At 39.6% G+C, this 19,248-nt stretch overlaps 1 long non-coding RNA gene across 1 annotated transcript in view; it reads left to right on the forward strand.

The window, feature by feature from the left end:
• LOC112810844 (uncharacterized) overlaps positions 1 to 19,248 on the forward strand; it is a 44,897-nt gene that overhangs the window by 18,244 nt on the left and 7,405 nt on the right. Inside the window, exon 3 of the long non-coding RNA XR_003204903.2 lies at positions 14,039 to 14,180. This is a non-coding gene — a long non-coding RNA (uncharacterized lncRNA). The remainder of the gene's footprint in view (positions 1 to 14,038; positions 14,181 to 19,248) is intronic.

Raw genomic sequence — 19,248 nt, forward strand, 5'->3', positions numbered from 1 at the left:
GGGGATGGGTTAGCCCGGTGATGGGTATTAAGGAGGGCACATGCTGCATGGAGCACTGGGTGTTATACGAAAACAATGGATCATGGATCACCACATCAAAAACTAATGGTGTATTGTATGGTGACTAACATAATAAAATTAAAAAAAAAAAAGAAAAAATGGCACCGCTAGACCTGCTGGACGCATAGTTGCCACAGACCTTCAATTTGTCAAAAATGCAGTCTCTTTGAAGTGCAGTACAATGGGGTGTGCCTGTATTCTGTTTAGGATTGTTGAGATCATGAGGAAAATAGGCTATAATATTTGTTATTTTATTTATTTTATTTGATCTAGTTTTGGGTTGTGTAAGTCAGGGTGTATTATGCTGTGCCACAGTAAGAATGCTCCTAAAATTTAAGTGACTAAACCATCATAGTTTCATTTATTGCGTATGCTCCATGCTCATCTCACATCAGTCACACAGGTCTTATGATGACAGAGCTTTCACCATCTGGAACCTGGCCAGTCACCAGAGAAAGAGGGAAATAACAAAGCATGTGCTGACTGTTGAAGACTTATTTTCTGGACGTCACACAAATCATAACTACTCATGTTTTCTTAGCCAAATCTAGGTCAAATGGCCATGGCTTTCCTCAAAAGATTGGGCAACTGCCATCCTCTCAGGCTTGGAAAAGGGGAATAACTAAAAGATTGGTAAACAGCTCTGATATAGTTCATAGTTCACAATTCTGGTAAGAAAATATTTAGTCCTCTCTCTACCCACATACAAAATATGCAGCCCACCCAAGGGAAGCAAGGCAGAAGTTCTTCCTAGTCATGACATCAATTCCACAACCCAGAGTTTCTAAGGAATTTGGTGGTTTTGTGCAGTATCTTGATGTTAGGTCTGGATGTGGCTTTTCTTGAATTTGAAGGCCTATGAATGTCTCCAAAATCTAATATGCAATAATGGAACCAGGACAGATAACTTCAGAAAACATTCTGGCAGAAGAAGAACTGGGGCCACATAGTCCCATGTAACCCAGTCTTCTCTGTAGCAGTTCTGAAAAGCTTCTTAAAGACATATTAAGGATTCCCCCCAATACCTGGCAGGGAGTGATTCCTTTTTTTTTATTATGTTATGTTAATCACCATACATTACATCATTAGTTTTTGATGCAGTGTTCCATGATTCGTTGTTTGCATATAACACCCAGTGCTCCAGGCAGAACGTGCCCTCTTTAATACCCATCACCAGGCTAACCCATCCCCCCAACCCCCTCCCCTCTAGAACCCTCAGTTTGTTTTTCAGAGTCCATAGTCTCTCATGGTTCGTTTCCCCCTCCGATTTTCACCCCTTCATTCTTCCCTTCCTGCTATCTTCTTCATCTTTTTTTTTTTTAACATATAATGTATTATTTGTTTCAGAGGTATAGGTCTGTGATTCAACAGTCTTACACAGTTCACAGCACTCACCATAGCACATACCCTCCCCAGTGTCTATCACCCAACCACCCCATCCCTCCCACCCCCCACCACTCCAGCAACCCTCAGTTTGTTTCCTGAGATTAAGGAATTGTTTGTTGTTTCCAGTTCCATCCACATCATTGCAAATGGCAAGATTTCGTTCCTTTTGATGGCTGCATAATATTCCATTGTATATATGCACCACATCTTCTTTATCCATTCATCTGTTGATGGACATCTTGGCTCTTTCCATAGTTTGGCTAGTGTGGACATTGCTGCTATAAACATTGGGGTGCATGTACCCCTTTGGATCCCTACATTTGTATCTTTGGGGTAAATACCCAGTAGTGCAATTCCTGGGTCGTAGGGTAGCTCTATTTCCAACTGTTTGAGGAACCTCCATACTGTTTTCCAGAGTGGTTGCACCAGCTTGCATTCCCACCAACAGTTTAGGAGGGTTCCCCTTTCTCCGCATCCCCGCCAACATCTGTGGTTTCCTCACTTATTAATTTTAGCCATTCTGACTGGTGTGAGGTGGTATCTCATTGAGGTTTTGATTTGTATTTCCCTGATGCTGAGCGATGTTGAGCACTTTTTCATGTGTCTGTTGGCTATCTGGATGTCTTCTTTGGAAAAATGTCTCTTAAATAGGCTCTAGTTCTCCTCCTTGGGAGTAGCTAACTTGTCCAGTTTTCTCCCTGGATTCACACTCTATATAAATCTTTTGTTTGTTTGTTTTACATTATTCAGATACATAGCTGTATCTGAATTGGACATCAGCAATAGGTCTTCTTAGAACCTGGGCAACTTTCTCAGCACACTTCTTAACCTGTATACAGTTGGGAGCCCCAGGATCTTTGTAAGTATCAAATAGTCGTGGTTTATTTTAGTCTGGGCTGTTGATTCTTTGACAGCACAGTTCTCTAAAACATATTTTTGGATTTTCTATCTTATTGCAGTGAGCTCTATGAGCAATGGCTATACCCAAGTTTCTTTTTTAAAAGAATTATTAAGATTTGGGGTGCCTGGGTGACTCAGTCGTTAAGCGTCTGCCTTCGGCTCAGGTCATGATCCTAGGGTCCTGGGATCGAGCCCCACATCAGGCTCCCTGCTCCACGGGAAGCCTGCTTCTCCCTCTCCCACTCCCCCTGCTTGTGTTCCCTCTCTCGCTGTGTCTCTGTCAAATAAATAAAATCTTTAAAAAAATTATTAAGATTTTATTTATTTACCTGGGGGGGGGGGAGAGAGAGAGAGAGAGAGAGAACGAGTAGGGGGAGGGGCATAGGAAGAAGGCCAAGCAGATTCTTCGTTGAGCAGGGAGCTGGACGTGGGGCTCCATCCCAGGACCCTGAGATCATGACCTGAGCCAAAGGCAGATGCTTAACTGACTGAGCCACCCAGGCGCCCCCCAAGTTTCTTTTGAGTCACAAATCTTACTGATTATTTCTTGGTTTTCTCTTCCCCTTGCCTCTTTCTTTTTCTGCACTTAGCCACGGATACTTAGAGCCTGTATGAATGCCTCATCGTGCCTGTTAAGTAGTTGTTGCTTTTACCAAAAATTTAACCACTGAGTAATTCTGACCCTCACTCTTCTAGTCTATGATAAATTGTCCTCACGATCTGCCATATAACCCATGAACCCAAAACCGCATATTTAAGGTTGTTTTATGGCACTCCCTATGACAAGGTACCAGTATTTGTATCAGTCAACATGAGCCTAATTTTGCTGTGGTAGTGAACAATCCCCAAATAGTAGTGGTTTAAAATAAGAAAGTTTTATGTCTTGTTTATGATGTGGTATTGGTTGAGACTCCACATCATTTTCACTTGGAGATGGGATGAAGAAGGCATCACTAATCACTCTGACAATGGAAGGGGAAGGTTGTAAGTCACATGCTGGCTCTTAGTGGTTTTCACTCTCAACTAATTGGCTAAAGGGAACCATAAATGCTTATGTCTAATGCCAACAGGTGGGGAGGTATAGTATTACCATATGCCTGGAAGAAGAAAAGAACAGGAGAAATTATCATGATGTCTACTATATGTATTAACTTTTTTTTAGTTGAAGAGGCATGGGGAAAAAGAATTAGATGCAAATGTTGGCTGAGATTGTTCTAGCTCTGACCATGCTGAAACCCTCAGGCTAATATGAGCATTTGGTCTTTCTGATAGATGGGGTCCTGTCGTAGAGATGGGAGCATCAAGGCATTAGGCCTGATAACACCAAACATTCTCAACATCACACTGACTCATTTTATTTTGATTCATCCTCATTGAATTTCCTCTAATAGATTATCTTTCTATGAAGCTTGCTCACAAGGGGAAAAAAAATGCATCAACTATGGAGATGTGAACATTCTGTCCCTTTATGGTCATAATTCCCAATGAAATTTAGTAAATCAGCATTCTGCTTTTATGTTTTGTGTGAGATTTGTTAAACATGGGTTGGCATCACCAAATCTTTTTATTTTATTTTATTTTATTATGTTAATCACCATACATTACATCATTAGTTTTTGATGTAGTATTCCATGATTCATTGTTCGCGTATAACACCCAGTGCTCCATTCAATATGTGCCCTCTTTAATACCCATCACCAGGTTAACCCATCCCCCGCCCCCTCCCCTCTAAAACTCTCAGTTTGTTTCTCAGAGTCCATAGTCTCTCATGGTTCGTTTCCTGCTCCGATTTCCCCCCCTTCATTTTTCCCTCCTACTAACTTCTTCTTTTTTTTTTTAAACATATAATGTGCTATTTGTTTCAGAGGTAGAGGTCTGTCATTCATCAGTCTTACACAATTCACAGCACTCACCATAGCACATACCCTCCCCAATGTCTATCACCCAGCCACCCCATCCCTCCCATCCCCCACCACTCCAGCAACCCTCAGTTTGTTTCCTGAGATTAAGAATTCCTCATATTAGTGAGATCATATGATACATGTCTTTCTCTGATTGACTTATTTCACTTAGCATAATATCCTCTACTTCCATCCACATCGTTGCAAATGGCAAGATTTCGTTACTTTTGATGGCTGCATAATATTCCATTGTATGTATACACATCTTCTTTATCCATTCATCTGTGGGTGGACACCTTGGCTCTTTCCATAGTTTGGCTGTTGTGGACATTGCTGCTGTAAACATTGGGGTGCACGTACCCCTTTGGATCACTACATTATCCTTGGGGTAAATACCCAGTAGTGCAATTGCTGGGTCATACAGTAGCTGTATTTTCAACTTTTTGAGCAACCTCCATACTGTTTTCCACAGTGGTTGCACCAGCTTGCATTCCCACCAACAGTGTAGGAGGGTTCCCCTTTCTCTGCATCCCTGCCAACATCTGTCGTTTCCTGACTTGTTAATTTTAGCCATTCTGACTGGTGTGAGGTGGTATCTCACTGAGGTTTTGATTTGGATTTCCCTGTTGCTGAGCAATGTTGAGCACTTTTTCATGTGTCTGTTGGCCATTTGGATGTCTTCTTTGGAAAAATGTCTATTCATGTCTTCTGCCCATTTCTTGATTGGATTATTTGTTGGGTGTTGAGTTTGGTAAGTTCTTTATAGATTTTGGATACTAGCCCTTTATCTGATATGTCATTTGCCAGTATCTTCTCCCATTCTGCTGGTTGTCTTTTGGTTTTGTTGACTGTTTCTTTTGCTGTGCAAAAGCTTTTTATCTTGATGAAGTTCCAGTAGTTCATTTTTGCCCTTGCTTCCCTTGCCTTTGGCGATGTTTCTAGGAAGAAGTTGATGTGGCTGAGGTCCAAGAGGTTGCTGCCTGGGTTCTCCTCTAGGATTTTGATGGATTCCTGTGTCACATTTAGGTCTTTCATCCATTTTGAGTCTAATTTTGTGTGTGGTGTAAGGAAATGGTCCAGTTTCATTCTTCTGCATGTGGCTGTCCAATTTTACCAACATCATTTGTTGAAGAGACTGTCTTTTTTCCACTGGACATTCTTTCCTGCTTTATCGAAGATTAGTTGACCATAGAGTTCAGAGTCCATTTCTGGGCTCTCTGTTCTGTTCCGTTGATCTATGTGTCTGTTTTTGTGCCAGTACCATACTGTCTTGATGATGACAGCTTTGTAATAGAGCTTGAAGTCTGGAATTGTGATGCCACTGGCTTTGCTTTTCTTTTTCAAAATTCCTTTGGCTATTTGGGGTCTTTTCTGGTTCCATACAAATTTTAGGATTATTTGTTTCATTTCTTTGAAAACAGTTGATGGTATGTTGATGGGGATTGCATTGAATGTGTAGATTGCTCTAGGTAGCATTGACATCTTCACAATGTTTGTTCTTCCAGTCCATGAGCATGGAACATTTTTCCATTATCTTTGTGTCTTCCTCAATTTCTTTCATGAGTATTTTATAGTTTTCTGAGTACAGATTTTTTGCCTCTTTGGCTAGATTTATTCCTAGGTATCTTATGGTTTTGGGTGCAATTGTAATTGGGATTGACTCCTTAATTTCTCTTTCTTCTGTCTTGTTGTTGGTGTATATAAATGCAACTGACTTCTGTGCACTGATTTTATATCCTGCCACTTTACTGAATTCCTGTATGAGTTCTAGCAGTTTTCGGGTGGAGTCTTTTGGGTTTTCCACATAAAGTATCATATCATCTGCAAACAGAGTTTGACGTCTTTGCCGATTCAGGTGCCTTTTATTTCTTTTTGTTATCTGATTGCTGTGGCTAGGACTTCTAGTACTATGTTGAATAGCAGTGGTGATAGTGGACATCCCTACCGCGTTCCTGACCTTAGGGGGAAAGCTCTCAGTTTTTCCCCATTGTGAATGATATTCGCTGTGAGTTTTTCATAGATGGCTTTTATGATATTGAGGTATGTACCCTCTATCCCTACACACTGAAGAGTTTTGATCAAGAAAGGATGCTGTACTTTGTCAAATGCTTTTTCTACATCTATTGAGAGCATCATATGGCTCTTGTTCTTTCTTTCATTAATGTATCACATTGATTGATTTGCAGATGTTGAACCAACCTTGCAGGCCAGGAATAAATCCCACTTGGTCGTGGTGAATAATCCTTTTAATGTACTGTTGGATCCTATTGGCTAGTATTTTGGTGAGAATTCTTGCATCCATGTTCATCAGGGATATTGGTCTGTAATTCTCCTTTTTGATGGGGTCTTTGGTTTTGGGATCGAGGTAATGCTGGCCTCATAAAATGAGTGTGGAAGTTTTCCTTCCATTTCTATTTTTTGGAACAGTTTCAGAAGAATAGGTGTTAATTCTTCTTTAAATGTTTGGTAAAATCAAGTATGGATTTTCTTTTTTTTTTTAATTTTTTTATTTAAATTCAATAGCCAACATATAATACATCATTAGTTTCAGATGTAGTGTTCAATAATCCTTCAGTTGCATATAACACCCAGTGCTCATCACATCATGTGCTCCCTTAATGCCCATCACCCAAATACCCCATCCCCCCACCCAATAGCCCTGTGAAAATGAGTTTAAGGTAATCCTCATTGGTAATCTTCGGTTGGTGTAAACATATTGATGTGAAATCATCAGAATGTTCAGGTATCTCTAAGAATCATATAAATAATTGTTACTGAACTAAATTACAATGCTAATTATAACAGCTTTTAGATGAAAAGTTTAAAAAGTTAATAACGCTTCTTTTTTAATGAGCTTTTCAAGCGTTTGCTTAAAATTTCTTAACCATGAACTGTTATGCAATGTAATGTTTAAATATTAATATAAATGTTGTAATGAAATTCTATACATATTAATTATGCATTTTCTATATTCAGGCTTTAAGAATTTTGGATGTTTTATCTCTTTTCACCCCATAAATATATTGAGTTATTGCTGCTCTGAGAAAAAAAAATAATAAAAATAAAAAATAAATGTTTGGTAAAATTCCCCTGGGAAGCCATCTGGCCCTGGGCTCTTGTTTATTGGGAGATTTTTGATGACTGCTTCAGTTTCCTTAGTGGTTATGGGTCTGTTCAGGTTTTCTATTTCTTCCTAGTTCAGTTTTGGTAGTTTATACATCTCTAGGAATGCATCCATTTCTTCCAGATTATCTAATTTGCAGGCATATATTTGCTCACAATATGTTCTTATAATTGTTTGTATTTCTTTGGTGTTGGTTGTGATCTCTCCACTTTCATTCATGATTTTATTTATTTGGGTCATTTCTCTTTTCTTTTTGATAAGTCTGGCCAGGGGTTTATCAATCTTATTAATTTTTTCAAAGAACCAGCTCCTGGTTTCATTGATCTGTTCTACTGTTCTTTTGGTTTCTATTTCATTGATTTCTGCTCTGATCTTTACTATTTCCCTTCTCCTGCTGGGTTTAGGCTTTATTTGCTGTTCTTTCTCCAGCTCCTTTAGGTGTAGGGTTAGGTTGTGTATTTGAGACCTTTCTTGTTTCTTGAGAAAGGCTTGTATTGGTATATACTTTCCTCTTAGGACTGCCTTTGCTGCATCCCAAAGATTTTGAACAGTTGTGTTTTCATTTTCATTAGTTTCTATGAGTTTTTTTTTAATTCTTCCTTAATTTCCTGGTTGACCCATTCATTCTTTAGTAGGATGCTTTTTAGCCTCCATGTATTTGAGTTCTTTCCGACTTTCCTCTTGTGACTGAGTTCTAGTTTCAAAGCATTGTGGTCTGAAAATATGCAGGGAATGATCCCAGTCTTTTGGTACCGGTTGAGACGTGATTTGTGACCTAGGATGTGATCTATTCTGGAGAATGTTCCATAGGCACTAGAGAAGAATGTGTATTCTGTTGCTTTGGGATGGAATGTTTTGAATATATCTGTGAAGTCCGTTTGGTCCAGTGTGTCATTTAAAGTCTTTATTTCCTTGTTGATCTTTTGCTTAGATGATCTGTCCATTTCAGTGAGGGGGTTCTTAAAATCCCCCAATATTATTGTATTGTTGTCGATGTGTTTCTTTGCTTTTGTTATTAATTGGCTTATATAATTGGCTGCTCCCATGTTAGGGGCATAGATATTTACAATTGTTAGATTTTCTTGTTGGATAGACTCTTTAAGTATGATATAGTGCCCTTCCTCATCTCTTATTATAGTCTTTGGTTTAAAATCTAATTTGTCTGTTATAAGGATTGCCACCCCAGCTTTCTTTTGGTGCCCATTAGCATGGTAAATGGTTTTCAATCTGGAGGTGTCTTTGGGTCTAAAATGAGTCTCTTGCAGACAGCATATCAATGGGTCTTGTTTTTTTATCCAGTCTGATAGCCCGTGTCTTTTTATTGGGGCATTTAGACCATTTACATTCAGGGTAACTATTGAAAGACATGAATTTAGTGCCATTGTATTGCCTGTATGGTGACTGTTTTTGTATATTGTCTCTGTTCCTTTCTGGCCTATGTCACTTTTAGGCTCTCTCCTTCCTTAGAGGACCCCTTTCAGTATTTCTTGTAGGGCTGGTTTTGTGTTTGCAAATTCTTTTAGTTTTTGTCTGTCCTGGAAGCTTCTTATCTCCCCTTCTATTTGCAATGACAGCCTGGCTGGATATAGTGTTCTTGGCTGCATATTTTTCTCGTTTAGTGCTCTGAATATATCATGCCAGTCCTTTCTGGCCTGCCAGATCTCTGCGGATAGGTCTGCTGCCAGTCTAATGTTTCTACCATTGTAGGTTACAGACCTCTTGTCCCAAGCTGCTTTCAGGATTTTCTCTTTGTCTCTGAGACTTGTAAGTTTTACTATTAGATGTCCAGGCGTTGACCTATTTTTATTGATTTTGAGAGGGGTTCTCTGTGCCTCCTGGATTTTGATGCCTGTTTCTTTCCCCAAATTAGGGAAGTTCTCTGCTATAATTTGCTCCAGTATACCTTCTGCCCCTCTCTCTCTTTCTTCTTCTTCTGGGATCCCAATTATTCTAATATTGTTTCATCTTATGGTATCACTTATCTCTTGAATTCTGCCCTCGTGATCCAGTAGTTGTTTCTCTCTCTTTTTCTCAGCTTCTTTATTCTCTATCATTTGATCTTATATATCATTAATTCTCTCTTCTTCCTCATTTATCCTAGCAGTTAGAGACTCCATTTTTTATTGCACCTCATTAATAGCCTTTTTGATTTTGACTTGGTTAGATTTTAGTTCTTTTATTTCTCCAGAAAGGGTTCCTCTAGAATCTCCCATGCTTTTTTCAAGCCCAGCTAGTATCTTTACAACTGTCATTCTGAACTCTAGGTTCCGACATCTTACTAATGTCCATATTGACTAGGTCCCTGGCAGTTGGTAATGCCTCTTGTTCTTTTTTTTTTTTTTTTTGAGGTGAGTTTTTCCATCTTGTCATTTTGTCCAGAGGAGAATAGATGAATGTGAGAACAAAATGCTGACAGGGTAACAACGACCTCAGAGAAATATACACTAAACAAATCAGAAGAGACCTTCCAGAAAGTGATCAGTTTTTTTTTTTTTTTTAAGAGAGTTGCTGCTATTCTTTTCTTTGATTTCCTCTTGAGTTCATAGGTGTTCAGAATGGCTTGATACCTATCTGGATGAATTCCTGGGAACAGATGAAATTTAGATCTCCTACTCCTCCACCATCTTCCTCCTCCTTCAACTGGCATCACCAGATCTGATCAGCTCTGCTATACTGACTTGATCAAACTCAGAAAAGTGGTAAATTCTAAGGAAAATTGCTAGCAAATCCAGAGGCAGAGAAAATCAAACTGACGTTTTCCCCCCTCAACTGGAGACCACATGGAACTATTTCTAAAAAACAAAAACAAACAACAAACACAATTTTATAAATCTTTTTTTCTTCAAAAAACTCAGAGTGAAAACCATAAGAGGGAATCTTGAAAGGAAGAAGCTTCAAACTGTGGTTGGTACAGAATTGGCTAGAGGCATCTGCTTGCAGGGGAAAAGCTGGACCCTAGATTGGGCACCATAGTTAAAAAATAAAGTTAGAAAACCAACACTAGTACAAACCATAGTGCTGAGTTGCTGAGTCCAGTGAAAATCAGACCAGGCTGATGGAAGAGGCCAAGAGAGGACTCAGAACAGACCTTAGCAGGTCTCTACCTTACAGCAGAGCACACTGCATGGTCCCTGTTCCACTGGCTTTTTTGCTGGTCCTTAATACACAACAAGCTCAACCTTACCTCCCAGATTTTGAATTGATCATTACCTCTGCTTGGAATGCTTTCTCACCAAATTTTTCACCTTAGGTACAAACCTGGCCAAGAGTTGGGAAAGCAAATTCTGGCTGTGCTGGCAAGATTCTGTGCGTTCTTGCACCATAAGCGTGATAACGAATGTTCAACACTTATTGAATGAATATGATAGCAAAGAATGGCCAAATCATGTTTCCTTGTTTAGAAGAGCAGGCTGAGTGGTTGCTAAGCTCTTATTAACACAGCATATTAGCCGAAGAGACAGAGGAACGAACAGAAACCTACAGAGATAATATTTTTCTAGGTCAGTCTTAGTGAGCTTAATACTGTGGTAAAACAGAACAAAAAGTGAGAGGCAGGAAGGTCTGAGTTTGCTGATCTTGGTCAGTAGATGGTAAATCAATGCTTAGTGATCACATAAAATACCTCCTATATGTGTGGCTTCACGCAAGTGAGGAAAAATTATTGCTAGCCTGGAGCAGCACGTGTATCTGGAGCAACATGAGATTGAGGATGAATGTGTGTTCTAAGATGTCAGTCTTCCTGTATTCTACCACTAATTTTTTTTTTAAGGTTTATGTATTTATTGTAGAGAGAGAGAGGTAGCATACGCAGCGTGGGGAAGGGCAGAAGGGAAGGGAGAATCTCAATCAGACTCCCTGCTCAGCACAGAGCCCAACTAGGGGCTCAATCTCACTACCCTGAGATCATGACCTGAGCTGAAATCAAGAGTCGAAGCTTAACTGACTGAGCACCCATGAGCCCCTCTACCATTAGACATCTATAACCATTCCTCACAAAGGGCAATCTCCATTTAGAAGTGAGAAGAAACCACAAATGGATGATCTTTCATGCCCATCAGACTCAGAATAAAAGAAAAAAGAAATATATCAAAAAAGAGAGAGGTATATTGCCAGGCATCTGAAAAGTGTAGACCAGTGGTTTTTCACAAATAAAAAGAATTTGTTTAAGATATGAAATTTTTAAAAAATTAAGAAATAAAGAAACAATTGCCTTGGAGAAAAAAGAACTCAACACACCCGAGCTCTCAAATAACAGATGAAATAAGGAGATAAAAATTTAGCTTTCAAATCTCAGAGGAAAAAATAAAAGAGATAAAAAGCACTTGTTATAGAAATGGAAGTGACATTGGAAGGGGAGCAAAAAAGGAACAGAGTAGTTAAACTTGTAGTTAAAAAAAAAAAAATTTTTTTAACAAGGAAAACCCCAGGCCTAGATGGCTTCACTGGGGAAGTCAACCAATCATTTCAGAAAGAAATATTCATTCCATACAAACTCTTCCAGAAAGCTGAAGTGACAGGATGCCCCTTGTGTTAGTCTGCTCAGGCCGCCATAAAAAATACCATAGACAGGGTGGCTTAAATAACAGATACTTATTTTTCACAGATCTGGAGGCTAAAAGTCCAAGGTCAAGGTGCTGGCGAGGTAGGCTTCATTCTGAGTCCTCTCCTCTTGGCTTGTAGGTTGACAGCATCTCATTGTGCATTCATGGGGGAGAGAGAGAGAGAGAGAGAGAGAGAAAGCACACTGGTGCAAGATCTCTGGTGTCTCTTCTTGTAAGGGCATGAATTTCATCATGAGGACCCTACCTTCATGACCTTATCTAACCCTAATTACCTCCCACAGACACCATCTCCAAATACCATTACACTGGGGGGTAGGGCTTCAATATATGAATCTGGGGGAGGAGGACACAAACATCCAGCCCATAACACCTCCCAAACTGATTCTATAAAATCAATATTATCCTGATACCAAACTACACAGACATGTAAGAAAAGTACAAATAAATATTCTTTATGAGCATAAATGCAAAAAATTTAATCAATTGGATCTAATAATATATAAAAATATAATAACATCATGATCAAGTGGAGCTTTCCCAGGAATGCAAGAGTTTATAATTCAAAGGCTCCATCAATGCAACTCACCATACTAACAAACCGAAAAAGGAGAAAATGTCTGATAATCCCAATAGATGCAGAAATGCATTTGAACAAATTCAACTTCCATTTGTGATAACAACTCTTAGCAAGCTAGAACTAGAAGGAAACTTCTGCATTCTGATAAAGGACATCTATGACAAACCTACAGCTCATTGTTAGGTGTTATGATTTCGGCTCTGACTTCAGGACTGTATCTCATTACCAACATTCATCTAACTGTTCACTCGAAATGGGTGGATTTCATTTTATATAAATGATACCTCAGTGAAGCTGGGCAAAAGTCATGTTATAAAATCTCTCATGCAGAATATTTTACACCACTTGCTTGTAACTATTATCTGGTCAACACTTCCATATTTCCATTGAAAGTGTCTTCACAAGCACACAGACACAGAAATGATTCCATTTTAAAACAACACAGTCATGTTATTCTTTCATCAAGACAAATAGGTGTCCCTGTAGCTTCTTCCTAAGAATCTTCATCCTGTTTTCTTCAGTGACATTGTCCTGCCAACAGTTCATCATATTTTGTTTTAAGACCTTTCTCAATGTGATACATCTTTATGCTTCAACAGTGTATGATAACTCATTTCTATACATACTCCAAAACTTTCCTCCTCATTATTTTATTTCTTCCTCAATAAACTCAATAAACAAATGCCCCTCATAACTTTCAACTGCTCTTCTCCTGGTGAGTTTTACCCACTTGATTTACACTGCCTCAACAAAATGGTTAGCAAGACTGTCTTATCACTATTACATGATAATGTCCCCATGCAGAACCTGAAGTCTTACTGGAACTAAAGCTGGCAGAAACTATTGATATTTTTATCCAGTTGTAGGTGAGACAACAGAGAGATGTCAACAGAAAGAGCTGACGAAGGGTAAGCTGGACTTGTTCATGCAACACAGATGGAGAGTCAAGAGTATAGTCACTGGTACAACAAAAGTAAATAAATAAAAACCAGGGGCTTAGAGGAAGTGTTCTGAAAGCCAGGGAGAGAACTAACCTGAGAATGGAGGAATGCAAATAAGACCAACCAAGAATCATGGAGCAGTGTCTACAGAAGTAGAAGAACGTGGGACTGAGAAGTCAATGAATCACTGGAATCTTCAGAATCATACAAAAGTGAAGAGAATGTACTCCCAGGGATTAAGTTTGGGACTGTGTGCCTGGATAAAGGCATTATTTTCAGATAATTCCCCCCAAGTCTCTGTCCACAATCATGAGTTTTCATGGACTATTACTCCTACATGCTTGAACTCACATAGGTCATGCTGACCTAGGAAGCCTTTGGACCACAAAACAGGTGACAGATTATAGAACGAGGGGAGGAGAGCCAGGACAGTATCATGAAATCAGTCCATCCAGTTTAATCCTCATGCCACCCATGTCCAAATCAAGTATCTTTCCTACTTTCAATTTTTGCATTGTACCTATTGTTCTTGGTACCACCTTATGAAACCTTATTATTGGTTCTCACTTGCTCCTCTCTTGATTCAGTTCCATAGATGGTAGAACCTTGCATATCCTTGACTTCTTACTCAGCCTAGTCCTTACCTCGTGGTGGCTGCGGACATCACACTTTGACAAGATACATTGTTTGGAAGACCTTTCTAACACCTACAGAAAGTGCTTGGGAGAGGTATGTCTTCATTGTTAAAAATATTTCTTTGTTATTTTTTAAAAGATTTTATTTATTTGAAAGAGAGAGAGCAGAGGAAGAGGGAGAAACAGACTCCCTGCTCAGCGGGACAAACGTGAGACTCCATCCATGGACCCTGGGATCATGACCTGAGCCAAAGGCAGATGCTTAACCAACTGAGCCACCCAGGCTCCCCTGCTGTTAAAATTATCATAAATACAGGAATCGAGTTTTAATAGTATGCCAGAATCCAATAGAATACATTTAGATAACTGGGCTAAGAGCTCTTGTCAAATTGGGTATAGAAGTTTGCCCCAGAATTCACTTGAATAAGACGAAATTCTGAGTACAATAGAAGAATGTGAATTAGGACTGGAAGAGAAGCTCTCATTTGAGAAGCTGTAGAGAGTTCAGAAACACTGAGAAGCCTCAGAGAACATTTGGGTTCTTTGTTCTCCTCCTCACTCCATGATGTACACCTAAACTTGGCTTAAAATGCCATTGTTCATCACTCTTATTAATATTTTTCCTATTTTGCCATTTGTATGAGTTCTGGTCACACTTAATCCTATTACAGAATCCATTGGCTGGTAGGTTGTTCCAGTTGGGAGAGACATTTCCTTGCAGTTAGTTGAGGTCACTGTCAACACCTGAAACTCAGCAGACATGAGGATTAGGGCCCATTCCACTGGTCTTTGTGCAGGCACATGCCTATGAGGCCTGTTTATTGAATTGCAGCCCCTGTGTCTAAGGAATGTGCTTTCTGATTAGATGAAAGATAATATTTCTTGGTCTCCCCCACACCCCAAACATACTCAGTTTCCATGATAAAGGTTCGGTAAGACAGTGTTTGGATAATATAGAAGGCATGGGTGTAGTATAATACTGAGCCCATAATAAATGCACAAAGTGCTTCATGGTGAATTAGCCACGAGAGACCCTACCTCCTGTATCTGAGGGACGTTTTTGTAGTTTTACTTGTAAAAATGAAAAATATATGCAGCGGAGAGTGAGCTGGAACAGATATTTAAAGGAATAATTTATTTCCATCAAGGGACAAAAAAAAAAAAAAAAAAAAACCCAGCTAGGAGGCCACAATATTGTTCCTGCCTTTTAATTCCAAAGTCAAATGAGACTATCATATAGTAAATCTATTTGTGATAAAAAAAAATATATATATACAGTGTTGCTCCGGTTCCACTATTAGTTCCATTAAAAGAAGTGATTCTTTTGAAGGGAGAAGGTAGGAGAGAACCTCAACCAGAAGGTAGGAGAGAGGAACATTCCAACCTTAGGAGAGCAAAGGGAAACACTGGCAGTAATCTAGTTATTACTCTATTTATGTCTAAAATAAATGCACTCTTACCAAGCAGCGGTCTGTGATAGAGCTGGATTGCAGTTGTAAAGCCTGATGCTGCCGCCGGTCTTCCCTATTCCATTTCTAGAAGTTGTGTTGTTATTATGCCACAACGCTCACAGATGGTTCTAGAGAGTATGGTAGGAGTTAGTTGAGCATCAGCCCTGCCTCACTTATCCCTTAGAATAACCGCAGAACAGAGGCCATGATTAGAGAGTGGAATTCAATGACCATTATTCCTGCTTGTGTTATTAATTAGGACACTCTACATGTAACCAGATGTGCCGAGGAGCCCGTGATTAATGTAACAGAGAGATCCTTTCAGGGTCTGCAAGTTACACGCACGTCAGTTCCCAGTCATTCCCAGAAACTGTTAGAACCCATGGTCAGATTTTTCTCATTTCCCATCCTCTGTGCAGGGCGTGCTGGAATGAGTTACTGAGGGAGCACCGAAGAATAGTAAAACTATTAATTCATACATGCATAGCACGCTTAACAGCTTATAGAACACATACATACACATTACCTCATCAGCCTTCACAACCATATGAGACAGATCACTAATATTACCGCCATTTTTTACAAGTAAGAGAAGGGAGGCTTAGCAAGCACAAGTCACTTGCCAGGGTTCCCCGGTTTTTAAATAATGGAACTGGAGCTACAATGAGTATTTTTTTATTGCAAGTTTGGGGGACTGTCTACACCAAACCAAAAAGCGACCCGCTAGCTGCACAGCTGGGAAACACCCGTCTATTATTAGGCAGAGCCCTTTCCGAAGGGCACGTTATCTTGATGGAACACTAGCTCTCCATCCGTTTGAGGCAGGGAAGCAGAGGGCATTTGGGGCCTTTGCCATTTCTGAGAGCCACACTCCCCAGAACACGGGCCACAGAACTGGTGCTGGTCTGCTGTTTGTAACTGGTCTGCAGTGTGATAAGTAGCAAAATTGAGAGTAAGCGTTTGGAAAATTTTATAGCAATTGGACAGAGTAATCTTATGTCTGTTGAATAATAAAGAACTGAGACTTGACTTTCAAATGTCCTTTAAAAACAAGTTTTGTTTTTCTACTCATTTGTGCTTATTGTGTCTTACAAAAGGGTGAGTCCGCAACTGATTGTGGAGGAGACTGGTCCCTCTCCAGATTTTGGCTAAGAATCACTGCGTTAGGGAATGCTCACTCTGCCCTACCCCAGGGCCTGTCTGTGTTCAAATTCCTGAGGGCGTCCTTAGCGGGCTCGGCTCCACTCTGTTGAACTGGTTTCTCATGGATTCTGTCTGAGGGGTCCCTTGTCATTGTTTTCTGAAGAAATCTGAGTTTATAGAAGCATATCCTGCAGGGTCTGTAATAAGAGTGGTTGTGTTTTCTATCGCTACATCACAAATTAGCACACATTTAGTGGCTTAAAACAACACCTACTTATTATCTCGCAGTTTCTGGAGGTCAGCAGGCTGAGCACCGCATAACTGGGTTCTCTGCCCAAGGTCTCACAAGGCTGATAGCAAGGTGTTGGCAGGAATGTGGGCGCCTCTGGAGTGAGAGGCGCTCTTCCAAGCTTGTTCTGGTTGTTGGCAGGATTCAGTTTCCTGTAGGACGGAAGCCCCCGATTCCTTGCTGGCTGTCAGTGGAAGTCACCGCTGGCTCCTAGAAGCTGCCTTCAGATGTTACTTGGGTGGCCCTCCTTCACAGGCCATTCACAACATGTTTGTTTGCTTCCTTCCAAACTGGCAGTGGGGTTTCAACATTTGACTTTCTTTTAAAGGGTTCATCTGATCAGGTCAGGCCCACCCAGAATCATCTCCCTTTGGATTAACTCAAAGTCAACTGATTAGCGACCTAATTACTGGATTGCTATCCTGTCACGTTCACTGTTCCCACCCACACTACAGGAGAGAGAATTGTACAGAGCATGTATGCCAGGGGTGAGAATTTGGGGGTCATTTTCGAATTCCGACAACCACGATAGTCAACACGCTATAGAAAGATGCAAGGAAAATGCATTGCTATAAGGACTTCTCTTATTACTCTCTTTAAAGAGTTTCCCTGAAAATATTATTAATTAAAATGTATAAGATGCTGTTTATGTTGCATTACACTGATTCCAGGCCTGCCTGTGCCCTCATTTTCACAGCAGGTAGAATCATCTGTCCTGAGAGGCATTTTGATCTTCAAGATGACAGAGCTCTCTAATGCCTTCATGCGGCAAATCCAGACCCCTCAATGTTTTCTACTGTGGCTCTGCCAGATTACTGGAAGTCTGCTGACTACAGCCGGTAGTTATGAGACTCTGGGACTACAAATGGAACAGAGCCCATAATCTTAGGATGAGGTCAGGAAAAGTCAGGCTCTGAAACTAACAAAATCAACACCCAGTCCAACCACTCATGACAGCGTCTGTGACTCAGCCTGACGTGTCATTCTTGAGAGAGTTTCCCTCTGAAACTAAGGCACCAAAAATCAAACACAGGAAAAATGAATATAACACAAGCTGCAATCATGGAAATTGCAATAATTTTATCATGAGGTAATGCTATAATGACAGAACACTTTGTTTTGCTCTTTTCCCCATCTTATGTATGTATGTATGTATTTCAAGTATAGTTGACACATAGTGTTACGTTAGTTTCATGTGTACAACATAGTGATTGGACAACTCTATATGTTATGCTCTGCTCACCACAAGCATAGTCACCATCTATAATGACAGAACACTTTGGACGCTGCTGAGAATGTTGAAGAAGCAGTCATTGAAAATAGACATTTTCTTTCTGCTTGCAATACTACTTAAAGATAACAAAGTCCAAAAATTACTGCCCTTAAAAAATCAGTACCTGTGGTGATTACATCTGCGATGGGAAGAAGTATCACCAGAGTTTTGACGACTGTTCTCTCAATATCATTCAATTTTGTTCATTAACAATAGGAACTAACATTTGTATGGTACTTCCAAAAAACCTCTTTCATTATTTCATAGACATAGTTTTATTTATTCTAAACTTAAAGTCTCAAAACAATCTTCTCATTATGGTTAGTTTTGTCAGGTAGATTATCCTAATTGGAAAAAAAAAAAGATGCTCTGGGCAATAATCAGAAACAAAAAATTATTAACTAAAATAAGCAAAAAGGGGGGGTATTTATTAAGTGGCTAGCAAAGGATAATTCTTAAAAGGGGATAGAACAATGTCTCTTATACAGATAGAATAAACAAGTCAAAGATTTTATTTAACTCCTTAATTAAAGAGGGAAACAATAGCTGTTACAACTGGTTCAAAAGGGAACTCAGAGTACCACGTATTTATAGTTGTACAAAGAATGCTGACACAAATTTAGAAGTGTATGCAGTTACTCTTAGATGAACTGAATAAATGGAATTTTCGAAGTGAGCAACAAAACCCAGACTTCTTGTATTCTACCAAAGTGTAACCAGTTTGTGAGATCCATACAGAAAGAAGGTGAATTATTTTACATGAACATTAATGGGGACTAATTGCATGATTAAATCAGCAATGTCAATGGGCTGGAGGTAAAGGGGGCTTTACAAAATGAAACGAACTCTGTTCTATCAGTCTAGGTTTTGCCAGTTCAGTGATCTCATATATATTAAAGGTTGGATTTTTCTGTTTACTATTTGGTATGCAAACTAGACTTCAAACTTTTCTTTAACTTCCTGACTTCATCCTATTGGAGACCCAAATCAATGTATCTTTTCACCC

Source organism: Callorhinus ursinus, unplaced genomic scaffold, assembly GCF_003265705.2.
Source record: "Callorhinus ursinus isolate GAN/ISIS: 27379988/994484 unplaced genomic scaffold, GSC_fseal_2.0 scaffold12, whole genome shotgun sequence".
In the NCBI taxonomy this organism is placed as follows: domain Eukaryota; kingdom Metazoa; phylum Chordata; class Mammalia; order Carnivora; family Otariidae; genus Callorhinus; species Callorhinus ursinus.